Source organism: Ostrinia furnacalis, unplaced genomic scaffold (genome assembly GCF_004193835.3).
Source record: "Ostrinia furnacalis isolate ACB-3 unplaced genomic scaffold, ASM419383v2 OfSCF0267, whole genome shotgun sequence".
NCBI classification, from domain to species: Eukaryota; Metazoa; Arthropoda; class Insecta; order Lepidoptera; family Crambidae; genus Ostrinia; species Ostrinia furnacalis.
Genome location: NW_021130506.1, coordinates 599,225 through 617,535, shown reverse-complemented (window position 1 = coordinate 617,535; position 18,311 = coordinate 599,225).

Below are 18,311 nucleotides of genomic sequence, written 5' to 3'. Positions count from 1 at the left end.
AGGACTATTCCCACCTCTCGTTCCCACCACTACAAATCCTGTGTAGCCAGGATCTACAGCTTGACCGCCACAAAAACCCAACCAATGAAGGCTGACTATCAGATAATCTTATTCTTTCTCATAAAGTAGATTACGTAATTTAAGAAAATATCTGTCATTTCCTTCTACAATCAACAAAGATTAAAGGCAGCTCAGGATGCAATGGCAATAATGGTCATTTAGACCGTCCGTCGGGGGCCGTGATCAGTCGCCCATACAGACGACGATCAACACGCATTTGCATGTGAGCTGTATTGAATTGAGACGAGCTGATGGGTGGAACGTGGGTCTAGCACCTCTGGAAGGGACAACATTTTCATTTTAACTTTGTTAGTGTTCATATTAACCCTCTGTTTATGTAAAAATGTAATGTAATATCCCCACTCACCATTGCAATTCACAATTCGCAGCTTTACCACCATACAAATCTAACCAGTGAAGGAGAAAAGCAGCTCACTTTCTTGAAACCTGATTTAAAATTAGCACGAAGAACTGAAATAAAAATTAAAATTAAAATAGAATACAGTTTAGATCCGTAATTTTAATTAATTTTTGATTGCGAAAGTTTAAAATATTGTAATGACTAGAAATTTCGATTTGTCTCTAGGGTAAAGTAGGAGACAGACAGTGAAAAATAACAACTATTAAGCAAGAACAATAAATTAGTGAAAGACAAATTTTGCTGGCAAAAGTAAATCAGTGATTAAAAATCTTCTATTTGCTTTTAACTAGTTTTTAGTTTGATCAAGTTATCGATGACATTCTGCTTCATTTTCCAATAATACCTCAGTATGTGATATGTGGCCATTGTGGAAATCATTGGGGGAGTCCTATGTTCAGCAGTGGGCGTCCTGTGGCTGAAATGATGATGATGATGTAATAATGTGGACAGTAGACAGTTCATCCAGCGAAACGACATCTTTGTACCAAATACACAATTCAGTAATTTACCTACGGAAGGGGAAAGATGGCGTTGCATTGTTTAATTTAGCCGACGCGGCCGGCCTGCTAACTATTTTCAACCGACCTCAAAAAAGGAGGAGGTTATCAATTCGACCCGTATGTTTTTTTTTCTATGTTTGTTACGCGATAACTCCGCCAATTATGAACCGATTTGAACAAATCTTTTTTCGGCGTATAGGTAATACCTCAAGGGTGGTCCCATTTAAATTTAATAATAGAAAAAACAACCCCCAAGGGTGGAAAATTGGGGATGAACTTTTTTTATACGCAATATCTCCGCCGATTATAAATCAATTTGAACGATTATTTTTTTGTTGAATAGGTATTATCAAAAGGGTGGTTTCATGCGAATTTGAAGAAAATATTTCACCCCCAAGGGTGGAAAATTGGGGTTGAACTTTTTTATACGCAATATTTTTAATTTTTAGTTTTTTTTTGTGTTCACGCATTTGAAGTCGGTTTTATTTTTTTTAAAAGTTAATTATATTGTACTCCAATTGTCACGCATCGGAATGTACCACCGCTAGGGGGCGCCATTTGTAGCTGTAATGCTCACGTGTGTTCAGGGTTGACGTTAATGAACCAGAAGTTTGTGGACCTAAATACTGGGTCCCTGTAGGTGTAAATAATTAAAAGTTAAGCCCATTAACATAAAATAACACTTATGAATTCAGTTCAACTACCTTATTCAATTGGTGATAAGCAATTTTTATGATGAAACTTTAGGAGTAAACTTTTCTTTTAAAAGTCACACCGTCTTTTTAGCCAGTTAGAGTAAAACCTTTTATTAGATCATCTGTCCATTGAATACAAAGCACGTTGAGCTTACCTAAGTTAGGAATATAGAAAGGTACAAAAGAGTATGTCTGTATGGTACAAAACTCGTACTCTAGGTCTACTAGGATACGATTAATGATTTCTACGTGCCACAAAATACATAATATACCTACATCAATACGCAATTTTTCTGTTCACTTGTTTACATGTATAGTGGAATTAGTGGAGCAAGACACCAATTATTTCCCTGGTCCCAAAGCTATTTATAAGACCAGTTTTTCAGAAATTCTAAAATGTGTTTATGCTTAATAGTATTTTGAAATATAGTAAATGGAGTGATGTGACATGATGGAAATTCAAACGCTATGAATATTATGAATAAATTCTTAATCTCGTTTTACCTTATAAATAATGCTTTAGGTATTGATACAAGCGATTCGTGTCTGGTAAATATTTATGTTAATCTACATATAATAAAGTACGAGATTAACCATCACGATTATCTACCAATCTATGGAGAGCGTTTGCGCTCGCACATCGCCACAATCAAAATGGCGGCTATGCGGAGTAGTTACGTAGTTATTATGCACAACAAAATAATCCACGACACGTGCTTGTTCACGACGCGTAAGCTGTGGGGGATATAGGGGGTGAAGGTATGGGAGATAGCGGAATGTCGATACAAATCTAAAACATACGGGGTGTACAAGAAAGGAGCTAACACTGCAATCTTATGCTGATGTGTAAATAGGAACCGACAGCACATCAGACTCTATCTACATTATTTTTTATTGCAACAAGCAGCAATTACCCATACAAAGTTTCTTCAAACATCGTTATATTTTCTACTATAGGTACTCCTTTTCATAACTTTTTTTGTGTGTTTTATTTCAAAACCAAATTAAAAATAATAACCACATTATGAAGAAAAAAGTAAAAAAAAATCAAAATCTACTTTGTATGGATAGTAGCTCACTTAGGGTGAAAAGGGCGAACTTGTATTCTTAAAATGACCTTACCTATACACCCACAAAGTTTGTCTAACCTTCCGCCAAACACCCTTTATAATTGATTTTTTATTTCTATGTCAAAAGAATTTAAGAATTACAATCAACCATAACATCAGTCATGAAATCATACACGAAGATTTTTCGTCTTAAAATTGAAAATCTACCCAAGTTCAAAAATCTGCAGTAACCAATGCAAAGATTTCCCAGCATTTAGTCAATGCCAATCACGGTGGCAATCCTAGAATCCTCCGACTGAGTCTGCAGCTGTCTAGGGAATCTGCTGCTGATAATGAATGGCCTGAGGCAAACTAGGGGATTAAGAGCGGACATACACTAGGCTATGTTCGTTTGATTAATAATTGGAAGTTTTATGAAGAAAAGACTTTAAAGGCTCTTGGGATGTTTTCTTGATAGAATTTGAAGCCTCGCACGTTTGTCATGTTAGTGGACGTAGGTACTTTAAAACATCTAATGGGGTTTTCTGCCTGCTCAATTTTCTTCTTATAACTTCATTTTATGTGAGACTGTCATTTACAGCACCAGCTATGAAAATGCTTAATTAAACTACATTGAAAACGTTTACGTAAACTTTTATTAAATGGTCAAACCATCTTCAGATTACTGTCTCTAAAACAAAAGTGTCTATTTTCATTTTTGTAGACAACATTCTCAACTTCTCATATAGGTAGGTATGTCAAGCAACTATAAACTAAATTGTACAAAGTACTATCAACACAACATAGTTTTCTTTGAACCACTAAGCGTGAAATAAAGCCTGCCCGTTAAAGTGGCAAGAAGCCTAGAAGTTTAACGATCAAAGTGTCCCAATAAACAACCGCGGAAAGCCATTTTCTGCTACTTCACGTATAAGGTTTTGCTTAGGGGAAATAATCTAGCTCGAAACCGTATCTTGCACGATTTATTACTTGCCTAGCATTTCTTAGTTAACTAGTTAAGCTAAAGATTGATTTTTTTTGTGGCGGTCAACTTTTAATATTGGCATTTAATTTNGAGAACTTGACCGTCGAAAATAAAAACCTTCACGCGGCGGCTAGACTTCGTGCAAAACAACTGTCCTTCAAATATGTATGGGTGCGTGGCGGTCGAGTGTACGTGCGTAAATCGGACACTTCAGAGGCTGTTTTCATTCGCGACTTGGATACATTAAATAATCTTAAATAAGTAGCTTTTATTTTTCACCTAGTGTTGGTATTCTTGTATTTAAATTCGATAATCAAATAAAGTTATATTTTCAAAATGTTAGAGGATTACGTACCAAAACTAATGATTTTTATTTTAATATGTTAACGTGCGAATATGACATAATTGTACTTTGTGAGACTTGGCTGGCCGGTGACATACTGGATTCTGAATTGTTTTGTGACAGGTACCGGGTTTATAGGCGCGATCGCGAATCTAGTGGATTTCACTGCAACAAATCGGGTGGAGGAGTTTTGATAGCAGTGTCAAAGTGGTTAACATCAAGTCGACATCCGCAATTCGAGAGCAATTGTGAGGATTTGTGGGTTAGTGTGGATATTTGTGTAGACAATCAGATAGAAAAGCTAATGATATGCAGCGTATATTTACCACCACCTATTCAAAAACACATAATTGAACACTTTTTCGACAACGTGAATAGAATATCTGTAAACTTTNCCTACGCATTCTATAATCGTCTAACCTTGTCTAACTGTCGGGACGAGGTAAACATGTCTGCGAATCTATACTATATATTCGTATTATGTAGTTTTGTACGTTGTTTCCATGGAAAAGTACAGGTTTTTCATCGGGCGTTTTGCTTTTACAGCTTTTTCGTATCTGAAACCAATTACTAGGGATTTATTTTATTAAATAGTAGCGTCATATTTGTGGGGCCTAGGAAAATAAAAAAGATTTGAATGTTTCAGAAAAATAGATCTTTTAAATTGAGAAAATATTGGCTGTGCTGTATTTTTATGTGATAAACGATTTCTTTTTATGGGAAATAAATATTTTCTGTGATAGATTACAATTCACGAGAACAAAGAAACAACCAGTAAGTAGCTACTTTTTATCGAGCTTTTAGAATTAATGATCGATACTCAAATAAAGCGAAAATCTCCATGGATACATAATCTTTATCCCAATTTAATAATTTCTTGATCGCTACAAAACAAACAACTTAATCTGCTTTTAGCAATTTTTTAAGGCAATTAACAAATTCTTATAAGCCGATATAAATATTTTGGTATCGAATTAGCTACAATATAGATAGATTGTACAAATTGAAAGTTTTTCAAAGTCTGCAGGCTTCAGACAAAAACGTCGCGTCCTTCGTCGCCCTCCCGGCTATGTGACTATGATAAGGGAAGGTATGTAGGGCTGCCACATTTATATTGAGAACGTTGAGAAAAATAATCAAAAACAGTCTTACCTTATGCACACAGTATAACTAGCAAGTCTCAAATGTCTAGAATACAACGCTTACCACAGAAATGTCTTATTTGAAGCCTCAATAAAAACTCAAGTTGTGGAGGCCATAATTTTCCCCAAGGGAAAGTTAAAGTATCATTAACAAGCACAGCCTTTGACTGGCAATTATTGTCAAGCAACATCTTCTTTATTGCAGTGTACCTACTTGAATATCTATAACTTGCACACTTTACTTGTTAAAAGTTAAAGTGCCATTAACGAGCACAGCCTTTGACTGGCAATTATTGTCAAGCAACATCTTCTTTATTGCAGTGTACCTACTCGAATAGGTACCTATAACTTGCACACTTTACTTGTCACTTTAATACTGTACCCGGATTAAAATCCATCCTGAATTCTGATACAGTCAGCCGGTCCAAAGCAAGCGGCAACCCTAAAGTCCGGGTAATAGAGTGTCATCTTGACATTATAAATGATCACGCTGCCCGTAGGTAGATCCGGTCGTACCGACACTGTTTTTACATTTACCGCATCGCGTTATAGATACCCCTTTTTAGGGTTAAGAAAATAAATCTCGCGAGAACGTTCTCGGTGATAGAAGACCACTACAATATTTTATTCTTTAAAGTTTCGCAAATTGATACAGAGTGGTGTTTTTTGTTTTGAAACTTTTTGCTTTGTCTTTTTAAGCTTTAATAGAATCAAATTATTCAACCTCACTCAGGAATATTTGATGAGAGCTACTGACAACGCCACTCTTGTGGCGGAGTTTTGGGCTGACACTGTGTAGGTTTGTTGTCGACACGAAAAGAAGAAGATTTAACCGTTCCATTATAACAACGGCAAAAAACACTGACTTTTTAATACTTAAATCATAATTCATTTTAATTTGTTTTTTATACGTGGGTTGATGAATATAATGATTGCTGTGTGCACCTGAAATAAGTGAACTAGAATCTAGTTCACATAACTACTAGAGTTTACATAACTTGTTTCGCTGTTAGTATGCCTATGGACTTAAACAGGATAATAAAAAAAATCTCATGCTGTTAAATTTGTCACGCATGAATTTGCAGTGAGAAAATTTATACCTAAAAAAAGAGTCATTGTTATCTACAAGCTGAACAAAATTACATTTGAATACAGTCGGATCACCATCCGCCTTTAGTTCTCAAGTAACATTATTTCCAAAACAAAATCAAACTGGCACTCTTTCTTTACCTTCTGGTTTCCCAAACAAACCTCAAAGGGAACTCAAAAACAGAACACCGCCAAACGTTAAAATCTATTCGAAATATTCGTATACAGAAAACAGGAAGGCCTGTACAAAGAGCAGGAAATTGCCTATCACAGGCTGGTAGTAATCAAACCGGTGCGCTCCAATCTAACTTTGCTGCGCAGTTATATTCGGTTAATGAGATATTTTGAGAATGTACTGCTGAGCCGTGTTGATTGTGGTCATTGCGACGCGGAATTAATTGCTGGGGACCGATTTTGAGGCTAGGGACCGGTTTTGAGACTATTTTATATTGAAAATTAGGATACTATTTAGTAATTCTGAGACTTCCTCGTATCAAGAAATACAATACGTACTTAGACGTGCTATAAACTAATTAAGTTACCTACACTGATAAAACCCTGTAAACGATATTACTTGGGAATTACGTTAAGTATATTTTATAAAAACAGCAAAACAAAACTAACAACAAGTTTGGTTAACATCAAGTCGTCAACCGCAATTCGAGAGCAATTGTGAGGATTTGTGGGTTAGTGTGGATATTTGTGTAGACAATCAGGTAGATAAGCTAATGATATGCAGCGTATACTTACCACCACCTATTCAAAAACACATTATTGAACACTTTTTCGACAACGTGAATAGAATATCTGTAAACTTTAAAAAAACGTTAATATTAGGCGATTTTAATTTGGGTGGTATACACTGGCATGGTCAGCCTGTGTCGTCTCTTACCGCATCAATTAGCCATAAAAGTGTGTATGAAAATATGCTCTCTGACTTTATTGCTTATCACGATTTAAATCAATATAACTGGATCAAGAACAGTAAGGATAGGATATTGGATTTAATTTTGTCTAATATGTCGGTGTCCGGTATGCGCGTTAGTGAAACCCCTCTAACTAACATCGATACGTATCACCCACCATTGGAATGCGAGTTACAATGTAGCACTTCACACTGTGTTCTCACTAAACAAGAACCTAGGTTTAAATTTTATAAAGCAGACTACTCTAAAATAATTGCCGCATTAATGGAAATACAGTGGCATGATTTGTTCTCGCAGTATTCTAGTATTGACACAATGGTATCTGCATTTTATAATATTATCAATGACATTATTAGGAAACATGTTCCATTGTCTAAGTCTAACTCAGATAAATACCCAAGGTGGTACAGTAAGTGTTTAATTAATGCTCTCCGTGAAAAGAATAAATATCGTAAGCTTTTTTCCAAATATTTGAATCCGCTAGATGACTTAACATATCGTTTACTTAAGAAGAGATGTACACAACTCACACGTATGAATTATAAAAAATACATTGCATCGATCGAGTCCTCTTTAACTGCAAACCCTAAACTGTTTTGGTCTTTTTTAAAACAAAAACGTAATGGCCTCAGTTCGTATCCCTCGAGCATGCACTATGGTAACCAAATTGCAACTCAAAGATCTGATATATATTAACCTTTAACTATGGACGTCGGGTCTCAGAGGCCCACCCCCCTTTCCGATTTCTCGGTTTAAACACCTTCCCGCCACGTGCTGCTCTCGACCATCTCAGTAGCTTCAGTTTTAACTGTGTTAGGACCGAGGAGGCATAAAATCGCGTCTTCCGGCACTTATTACGTGAGTAATAACCATCCAAAATTTTGTCCGGGCCTGGGAGACCCGATGACTATAATTTCCATACAAGCATACTTGTATGGATGTGACTTGTCAACTATTTTTTTTTATATTATATTATTATAATCTTAAGTAAATTGCTCTAGTTTAAGAATACTTAATGGCAGAAAGTATCTGAGTACATCAGCTATATTATTAGCCCAACTATCTAAAGAACATTTCAGGAGTAAGGTATTACTTGTAGACGATTCTTCTTTTGAGTTTAGATGTCTAAGAATTCACCATTGCTGCAGATTCCGATTCTGAATGGTGTACATTTTGTCTATCAAAACTCTCAAAGAAAGATAACACATGCCTGTAGAGATAATTTGTTTTTAGTGTTCTAGGCCACTGTGTATAATTTTAGTAACTTTAACCCTTGTCAAAATTTTTAATTTATGTCCTTCAGAAATTTTGTTCAGGTTTTTATGTTACATGGTTATTAATTAGCAAGGAAAAAAATATAACTTACATTTATTAATAATCGACTGTAATCAAGGAGCCTTTATGTGATGGCAAGTCAATTAACACTGAAAAATGTCCAATTTTTTTAAATTTGCAAATAAATAATTAAATGATGGTTAAAATTTGATTACATTTACCACTAAATCCTTTACTAATAGTTATTAGATGTATATCAACTCTTTAATAAATTCAAATTAATTCAGATATGAAAATAAGAAGAATTTTAGATAGGGGTCTGTGAGACCCGACGTCCATGGGAGTGTGATTATTTTTTCACGTCCATAGTTAAAGGTTAATCACGCCGATAAAACAGTAAGATAAAATTTTGAAAAAAAAATTATTACGGTAGCTAGTTGCTTTACATCTAGGGGTAGGTACATGTAAAGTGGGGGTGAACGCGTGGCCCCCGCCCGACACGCACTTGGTCGGTTTTTTTTAAAGTTATCTTTGACATTCATAAGTGCCAAAACACTGGTCAAATTTGAATAAAATATTTATGATTTTGATAGATTTTTTTGTTTTGATAATTTTAGTCACATGAAACAAAAGATGATGAGATCGACATAGATGGAACATACAAAACAAGCACACCAGTAAATGTAAGTAATAATTACACCTTTTTTGAAATATGTTGTACATCAAAATACTGGTCAAATTTGAATAAAATATTTTTGATGTTGATTGATTTTTTGGTTTTATTTTAGTAACATGAAACAAAAGTTGATGAGATCCACACAGATGGAACACACAATTTAAACTTTTCATTGCATCTAAATATTAATAATATCATCACAAAAATACGCCAAATGACTACGATTACATATTATTATTATTATTATTTTTTATTTTATTAACAGGTTTTATTTTCAGTATGCAATACCGAGGTGGAACCTTTTAGATCTGTGTCATCCCCTCACGTTTATTGAAATACCGGGGTAGTTGGAACTTGATTTGGTCCATCCTGTCATCAACTGTTTTTCAATGGGACGACTTCTGAACATCAGAGAGATCTTGACTGTCAAGATACGTGAATTAGGCCACTGAACTTTTCAAAACAAAACCAACACAGGTGAAATATCTGAGTATCTCCCTTGACAATAAATTGAACTGGGCAAGTCATATCGACAACATGCATAGTGCCTAGCAAACATAGCGGCCATGGGTTGTATGAGAACCACTCTATCGGCATCACTTGACTTCTTTCTGAATCTCAGACATTTAGACCTCATTATTCAGGAGGAAGCACAAGCACCCACTCTAAGACTTAAAGGAAACGATCTATGAAAGCAAAACAAGGAGACAGGATATTCCGCGATTCTGCAAGGCAACACCTTAGCTTAATTTATTTATAAGGAAACTGTGAATGTATGGTGTATGTTTTGTTGGTTGTCCTTAAATAAATAAATAAATAAATAAATAAATGTAGTACCCCTGTACGACAACCCAATCCGCACATTTGTGTGCGGATTGGGTTGTCGTACAGGGGTACTACATGGTAAAATAAATCTCTTCGGCGAAAACAGGATAATTTAGATCGAACTTCACTTGGTAAGTTCGTTTGATCATTCAAACAAACCACTAAAATCATAGCTCTGGCAAGAAATAAACTGCTATTTAAAAAGTAAAAGAGTAGTAACAAGAGTGAACCCAGCGGGTCCACGGCGTCGTGACTCGCCCCAACAAGAGCGGCGCGCGCGCACCCTTCACGCGTCCGGTTACGGTTGCTATCAACTCATTGTGGCTCTACAAGGCAGTTATAACACGAGAAGCTTTGACCTGGGGCATCGTGAATCTGAGAACTTATACACGAAAAATCTATACGACCTGAAATTGTTTAAATGTTGATGTCTTCAAAATCACGAAAATCTTGATTTTCAGGAAGGAATATTATTCATTTTAATCAGAAAATATCGACTTCATCAGTGTCGCCAAAAACTTGCAGATTAATGTTTTGTTTCAATTATGAAATTTACCTACATGATCATAAATAGGAACATTTTAATATTTGCCTCTGCATACTATGTAACATCATTTTCCTTTTTTTTCACGTGAATAAAACACAATTTATTACATTACTGAAAGAATGTTTACATCATATCTGTAATGGTTACATCATACCTGTAGCTTTCGGAGCTTCAGTTCTCGGAATATGCTGAAAATGCACATATTATTTGTGAATATTTTTCCCCGTATACATTTTTTACATACATCCCATGCGATTCTTTGAAAAGTTGTCAAGTTCCGCGAAATGTTTATCTAATTTAGTGATTCGAGGACCATCGCAAATATGTTTGGATTTTCCTGTTTGGCTGAACATATGGGATATATCACTTTAAGATATTACATAACGCCGGCAAGTTTCAGTGCTTCGTCATCGTTATATGGACAAACAATCGAGCCAACATACCCTTAAATCGTCCTCTGTAACATATTTGACATTGCTGTAACTCCGATGTACAGTCAAGGGCAAAATTTCTTGTCACATATTGAGCCTTATCTCACGAAAATAAGGTTGAGGAGCTGTCAAAAGTGTACGCATTTTTGTGCCCTTGATTATACTTCAAGCAAGGAATTGGAGTTCCGCGTAAGGCTTGGCCTTGGTGGCTGTTGATCAAATGTTTTTTCTCATCGTCGCGCAGCGTGGCGACAGATAACACATTGTGTCGTGTTATCGGTGTAAGTAACCAAAACTCAGCCTAGGTACCTAATGCCTACCATGTTCGCGTGTTCTCACAATACAACCAACTACATATTTTCAAATAAACCATTATAAAAAAATGAGGGTCACGCATTCTTATCTGAAGGATAGGATCTTCGTACAAAATTTATCTAAAGTTTGATTTAAACTTTATACTCAGCGACGACATCATAGAATTAATACCAGTTTTATGTAACCTAACTTTTATGACTTTTCCACAATCATCTTTATTACAAGATATTGATCTCGTTGATGCTCCCTTCGTCGCTAATATTTTGCAAAAACCTACACAAATATAAAAGCGCATTCTGTTTTCAGATACATACATCCAATGCACTTGTTTAAAAAAAGGTTTAAATTGATCCGTTTGCTCGTTGCATAGAGTCTCTTGCGCATGTGTGCGCTCTGTGCCCCACACACCCGTGCGCATAGGCTTAACGGAGGACGCAATTATGATGATTAAATGAAACTGGTTCTTCGGCCGCTCGCTGCCGGGACGTCGATGTGTAGAAGACATTCTACTCGACATACAACGCGGAATACTACTTCACTCTCCATAACGCGTAGGAGGTAAAGCTCAATTTTGAAACTCTAGAAGCTTGTTCATATCGCGCACGTGTACAGTCAGCGTTATATAGGAACTGATACTGTGGAAAATATACGAGAGTCTGCCGTTTCAATAGTCTCAAAGTTTTCAATAGTTATACAAGACCAAGACTATTGGAATGGCGTTTATTAGTGTAGGTGAAGTTGTCACTGGAATAATGCAGAACAAAAATGTAGTTACATTATTGATATAATTTATATGTCAACCCTTTCACATTGTCTGTGTTAGAAGTGGGTTCATTATAACAGTCCAGCAGTCACTGTACACAGAAGTTACTCTGTACTGTACTTATAATATACAGGTTGGCCAGGCAGTTGACGTTCAAAGCTAAACTTTAGATTCCTTACACCTAAATTTTAGCTTTGAACGTCAACTGCCTGGCCTTATAAACCCTGTATATTATAGCTTCAACTTTTTTCCAATGAGTTTTTTTTAAAATATCGTTTCCAATTTCTTAAAGTTACGCTTAATTCCTGCTGAGTGTACCGGGTAGGTAATATTGTCAGATGGAACGGTGCGTAGTGCAGCGACTCCCAGGTGAGCAGATGTAGCTAGCGCAGTCGGCTCGACCGATGCAAACCACGGCGATTATCGATTGGCGGCAGTAATCCGTGACCGAGACAATGTTGTCGCCCTCTTCATCTTCACAATTGGTTCCTGAATGAAAGTTAGTTTATGCGACAAAGTTTAATAAGTTAGTTAAGGTAGTGGAAATAGGGACTTATATGCTGTTCTGTCTGGCCCACATTTTCTGAAGCTAATAGTGAAAATTTCTACTGCTGCATTCAAAGCTTTCTATATTCAGATGCAAATAAACAAATAAACATAACAGATGTTTTATTGTGACTAGAAACCTAGGCAGCAGATCCTGTTATTGAGTGAACAAAAAATTGTCTCCGATCTTAGCCAGTTCTTTGTAGAGCGATAAAATATCTGCAAGCCGTACATATAGCAAGATCTAGTGAGCAGCATTTGCTCCCGTTCAAGATGCAGCCCCGATTAGCTTGCGTCCGAGCAATTGTCCGATTAGCATGCTTGCAACTCGGGGTTAAGTAATGCGCACGAGTGGCCGACGATTACTGACCACGTTACGAAATAATTAGACGTCAGCAACACTTGACGAATTTTAAGCGGATTGATTGTGTTACAAGGTTGGCTCTTGGTCACAGTGCCGCTAATTTTCACAGTATTTTATTGCTAAATGAAAAAAGTGATTAGATTTTGATGATAAATGATTGTTATAAGTGATTTCCTGAAAGAGATACTTTCTTTTACAAGTCTGCGTTTGTCACGTACATTTTTGATGACATACATTCTGAAGAGTAAAGGGTCACATCGCAAAGTCTCAAAAAATATAACGATGTTTTATTAAGAGCGGCTAGTTCAAAGAGCTAAAAATAGGCGGCGCCACCGCGCACCGCGACTGTCAGCGACAGCGCACAACACTCGTCTTGACAGCCAATCTTTCAGGCTGCCTACTTGTAAGTACATAGTAACCTGGGATATAAATATCGTTAGAATCTAGATTATACACCTAAGCCTAAGTAGAGCCTGGTTCATATCTAGTTATGTCGATTATACAGTAGCAACTTCATTATGTAGAGTTGATTCTAGAAGCATTTTGTTTATCCATTATCATAAACATAACAGGACATAAACTATGATAGAGCTATATGACGAAGAAATGGCTTAATTGGAAGACATGTAAATGAGATTATGCTTCGTAATTATAATTCGTTAGGCACGGATAACCAGCTAAGAAGCTGAGAATAACATGCACCATATCTGGTCATGTTAAACCATTAACCAATCTAGTGAAATCGACTGCATCTTTAGGGAGTGTTGGTTTGGAAGAGGACTTTTATGATTTTTCATTTGAACCTTAACCAAACAAATGTTTTTTTTTAAATGAGCAGTTTATCTAGCTAAACCGGTCTCAGAACATGTGTGCCGAACGTGATCTTTTGCTGATGCTTGGACACCGACAGACAGGATTCATTAAAATTGCCTTTCCCAGAGTAAGTAGGTGCATAGTAATGCCTCAACGATTCCGTGGTTTAAAAAAACTATAGGAACTAAAAAGAAAGCCATCTGAATCTTCTAAGTAAGAAATTAAGGTACCCCCAGCGGCTGTAAAGTGATTAAATTAGGGAGATTCATTATCAAAGTGGCACATAAACAAGAAAATCTCCGGAGATACTTCGAGAAGTATTATGTAAAATAACCTTTAAAGATAAAGGTATCGATAAATCTGAGATAATTTCTTGATATCGCATTCCGTCGTTATCAATGTATATTATGATAAATTATGCATCGATATTCTAATTCGAACTTTGTTTTTATTTTACCGTAGTGTATTTATGTCAGGAAAGACTGCATTGCTCGTGATCCAAAAGAGAGTTGGAGAGATTGGCCCATTGTGACATGTTTGAGGACGTTTTTTTATTTTTTAACCGTTGTTTCTCAATTCGGCATAAATTATTTATCTGTAGAGCAATATTGGATAGTCGGTGGGCGTGTAGAGCGGGTATTTCGGGGCTTTATCGCCTACGCCTTGCTATTGGCAGAAAAATGTTACCGAAATACATCGGCGTTTACTCGCGTTTAGCGGGGTCATCTGCTGACATTGATATAGGGATACTGACTCTGTCTCTCCCCGTCTGAGATACTAGCTCGTGACGACTCTACGATGGTTGTGGCGCATTTGCACTCTGACGACCGAATTTCGAAACAAATCTTAGTAAATGCGGTATCCTTTTCCTTGTTGTGGCTGTGGAAACGACACCATAACACATATTGATGTACCGTCCATAATCCAACTGATACATCCAACTTTCAAATATTTTTAGGTGTAAAGACAACAATAGTATTGACTGGGAATTGTTTATTTTGAACTTATACGAGTATCAACGTCAAGTGCGAACTTACTACTTTTAATGAAAATATTGCAGAAGCTTTTCTTATTTACTGTGAGTATAAAATTGTACTATTTGATGTCTCTATTTTATCTAACTTTGGACTATGTACCTACTTAAAACAAAGCTCAAATAGTTCAATATTAATGAACAATGACATTCATCAAACATTTCCTTTAATTTTGAGTCTCGTAGATCCTCTTAATGTTGCTCGTTATCTTCACCTTATCATTATTACTGGGAACCGAGACATACGTAATGGAAGATATGTGTTCCAGAGCTACGCTCTCGCCGGTTTCCGGTGGTTGTTTACAAAAAAATATATATTAAACTCGTTGTACGAATGGGCCGAGATACTTGGCGCGATTAAAAATCGGTACGACTTCCGTTGGCTCGGAGGCATGGAGCGGAGCCCCAGATAAAAAAGATAAATAACATAAAGATCGATACGGTGGAATGGCGCTACCTGTTTTTTCATCGCGGCCTGCGCGAGCGCTGCCGTGTCACAAACATTCGACGTGGGACATTCTCTCGAGCAAACATTGCTTTTCTAATTAATAAGTATTTACACAAATCGATTTTTAATAAGATTAGACTAGTTGCGAAAGACCAGGTTACCAGATATGACATTTAATATACATAACCACACAATTAAATGAATCAGTAATCGCTACTTGATAATTTAGGTAATTTACAACATTTCTTCAAGAATCTTCCTTACGATTGAGAAAAATCATTACAGTATACTTATCAAGAAATCCGATAATGAAGAAACCAAGTAGAGTTACAAGTAATATCTGATAACGCTCAACCTACAGTGGTTTAGTGGTTTCAGTACCGGTTTTAAATTATGAGGTTTGAACCCCGGGCAGATATACTTTTTCTTAATTTCGTATTCGTGATTACCAAACTGTACTTGAAGATAAGTATAGAATTTAACTTGACTATAATTTAGTTTTTTTCTAACTACATTATACTAACGTAATATTTTTGTATTATTTTATTAGAGCTAACGCTAGTCTTTCCATTCTGCCAATGAACAAATGTGCCTATCAAGAAATCTCAAGGATTAAACTTTAGCGCGAACAATAAAATATGTAGAGATAAAGCTTGACTTCCTTCTAAAGACCTCGTTTGTATGCATATTAAGAGCGTTTACGCCGTTTGGCGCAAAAACAGTACTTTTTCAACTCGTTACAATCATTAACCAGTAATACTACAAATATGTTATAGGCATAAATAGTTAGGCAATTTTGTCGTCTAAATAGTTAATTGAGAAAATATTGCGATTAGTAGAGTATTCAAGAATTATATCAAGATAAGTCCACACAGGTTTTGTAAACTTCCACTTTAGCGTCAGTTTACAAGCTGAAATTTTTATAAAAATACTGTGAAAACGATTTAACAAACATTTATATCCTATAGCATAGATCCTTGGGCAAATAGTTATCTGAGAAAATTTTTAGATTTAAGCATTTTACAATACCCAGCTTCTGGCCGAAGGCGAGTCATATCCAGCTTATGCTTATGGGCTGGGGGGAGGGGCTAGCCTTACCCAGCTTCTGGCCTGGGGGGAGGGGGGGGGTCAAGTCATACCCAGTTTCTGGCTTTTCTGGCTGGGGGGGGAAATCATACCCAACTTCTGGCCGAGGGGGAAGTCATGCCCAGCTTATGACCTGGGGAGAGGAGGGAGGCGGGGGAGTCATATCCNTCTTAACTAACATTTGTATGCTCGGCGTTTGTTATTTGTGTATTTGTAAAGTTCTATTATCACTTATCAGATTCTTAGAGCACGTTTTATAGAAATAGCGAAAGATGAAACACACATGTGTAAGTTGACGCACACTTTTCCACGTAATAGCAGCACGGCCACTTATGTTGACTCTACCAAGTCATGATATTTATCATTTAACCGTCCTGATGCCCTTTTGCTGCCCTGGCAAACCTTCAAGCTTTTTCAAAAACTCTTCCACGCGTAGAGTTCGAAAGCTGTATTTTTGTTCCTTTTTAGGTTTAACGGTTTTTACTTCGGGGTTCAGTGTAATTCGAGTTTACACAGTTTATTTACTGATACGTATGTGTTTTGGTGTAAGGATATCAAATAATATACATCATCGACGCATAATGTAGAGGTGGGAGATAATATGTTTAAGTTAATGGCTAAATAAATAAAATAAATATAAGATTTTCCGGCTTTTCCCCTTCAATAGACATAAACGCGATACATGTAAAGAAAATTATTCACATCAAAGTATTATTTAGTAAGGCGAGTTCATTAGTAGCAAAAAGCAAACTAGCAACAGCAGATTTTAAGAAGCGGATCCCTAATAAAACGGTCAATCTAATGACCGATTTTTTAGAAGATTTATAATTCCAAATGATAGCGCCGCCGGAGTGAATTAGCATCACCATGATGTCATGCATCCGGCTGCATCCATAAGAGGGGCTATAAATCGAACGGGTTAGATATTTTACTTCGGTGCAACCGGTAATGGAAGATATCAGATTAATAAAAGATGTCGATGGGTCCAGACGAGATGCACGGCAATTTCACGAGTGCTGCGATGATAATGAGGATCAGTACTGTTGTAGAAAATTCAATAAAACTAGTATCTACGTTAATCTTTAAGACATAAGAAAGATATATCTTTTTGAATTATCCAAATCGGACCATTACTTACGAAGATATTAAGTAATAAACATAGGCCGTTTTTGCCGCTAAAAGTCAACGTACGCAGGGCCGCGTGACGTCATTATATCCGAATCGAGCGCAGCCGGCGTACTATTGGGATAGAAAATATTTTTTTCCAGCTAAACCATCAGTTTTAGAAAAAAACTTTTAATAACATTTATTCATCAAAATAAAGTAACCTATCGACCAGTAATTTAAAAAAATAAAAATTGTGAAAATTAAGTATCGCTATGTCCAAAAACCACATTTTCATACGATTCGATGCAATGCGGAGACGCGGTTGGGGTGAGTGTAACTTAATGATTGTATTGAACATAATAATATGATGCTAATACCCAGTTTCTGGCCTGGGGGGGGGTCATACCCAGCTTCTAGGCTAAGATTAAATAGATTTCCAGGAGGGAGCAGCTGTCCTTTCCTGCAGCAGCTGGTCCGCCCATGGGAACGGCGAATAGATAGGTAGGTACGTAGGTTTAACTCAGAAAAACTAAATAACAGGTAGGTATTGCGTGTACATCGAAATGATCTGCATAGAAATGTCTTGTAGCCTAGGCAGAGTGTATCTGCCTCAGCTATACCTTATTGTTAGAAGTAAATAAAATTAAATTAATACTTATACATTTTTATATTTTACTTGGAAGAAGATATGACTCTAACAACACTTATGAACACTTTATTTGAATAAATCGGCAAATATACCACCGCGGAGACCCCAATCGCGTCTCTGCGTTCCATTGAATCGTATGAGCGTATGGATTTTTTGCGTTATTTTTCACAATTTCTATTTTTAAAATTACCTATCGATAGCTCACTTTATTCTGATGAATATA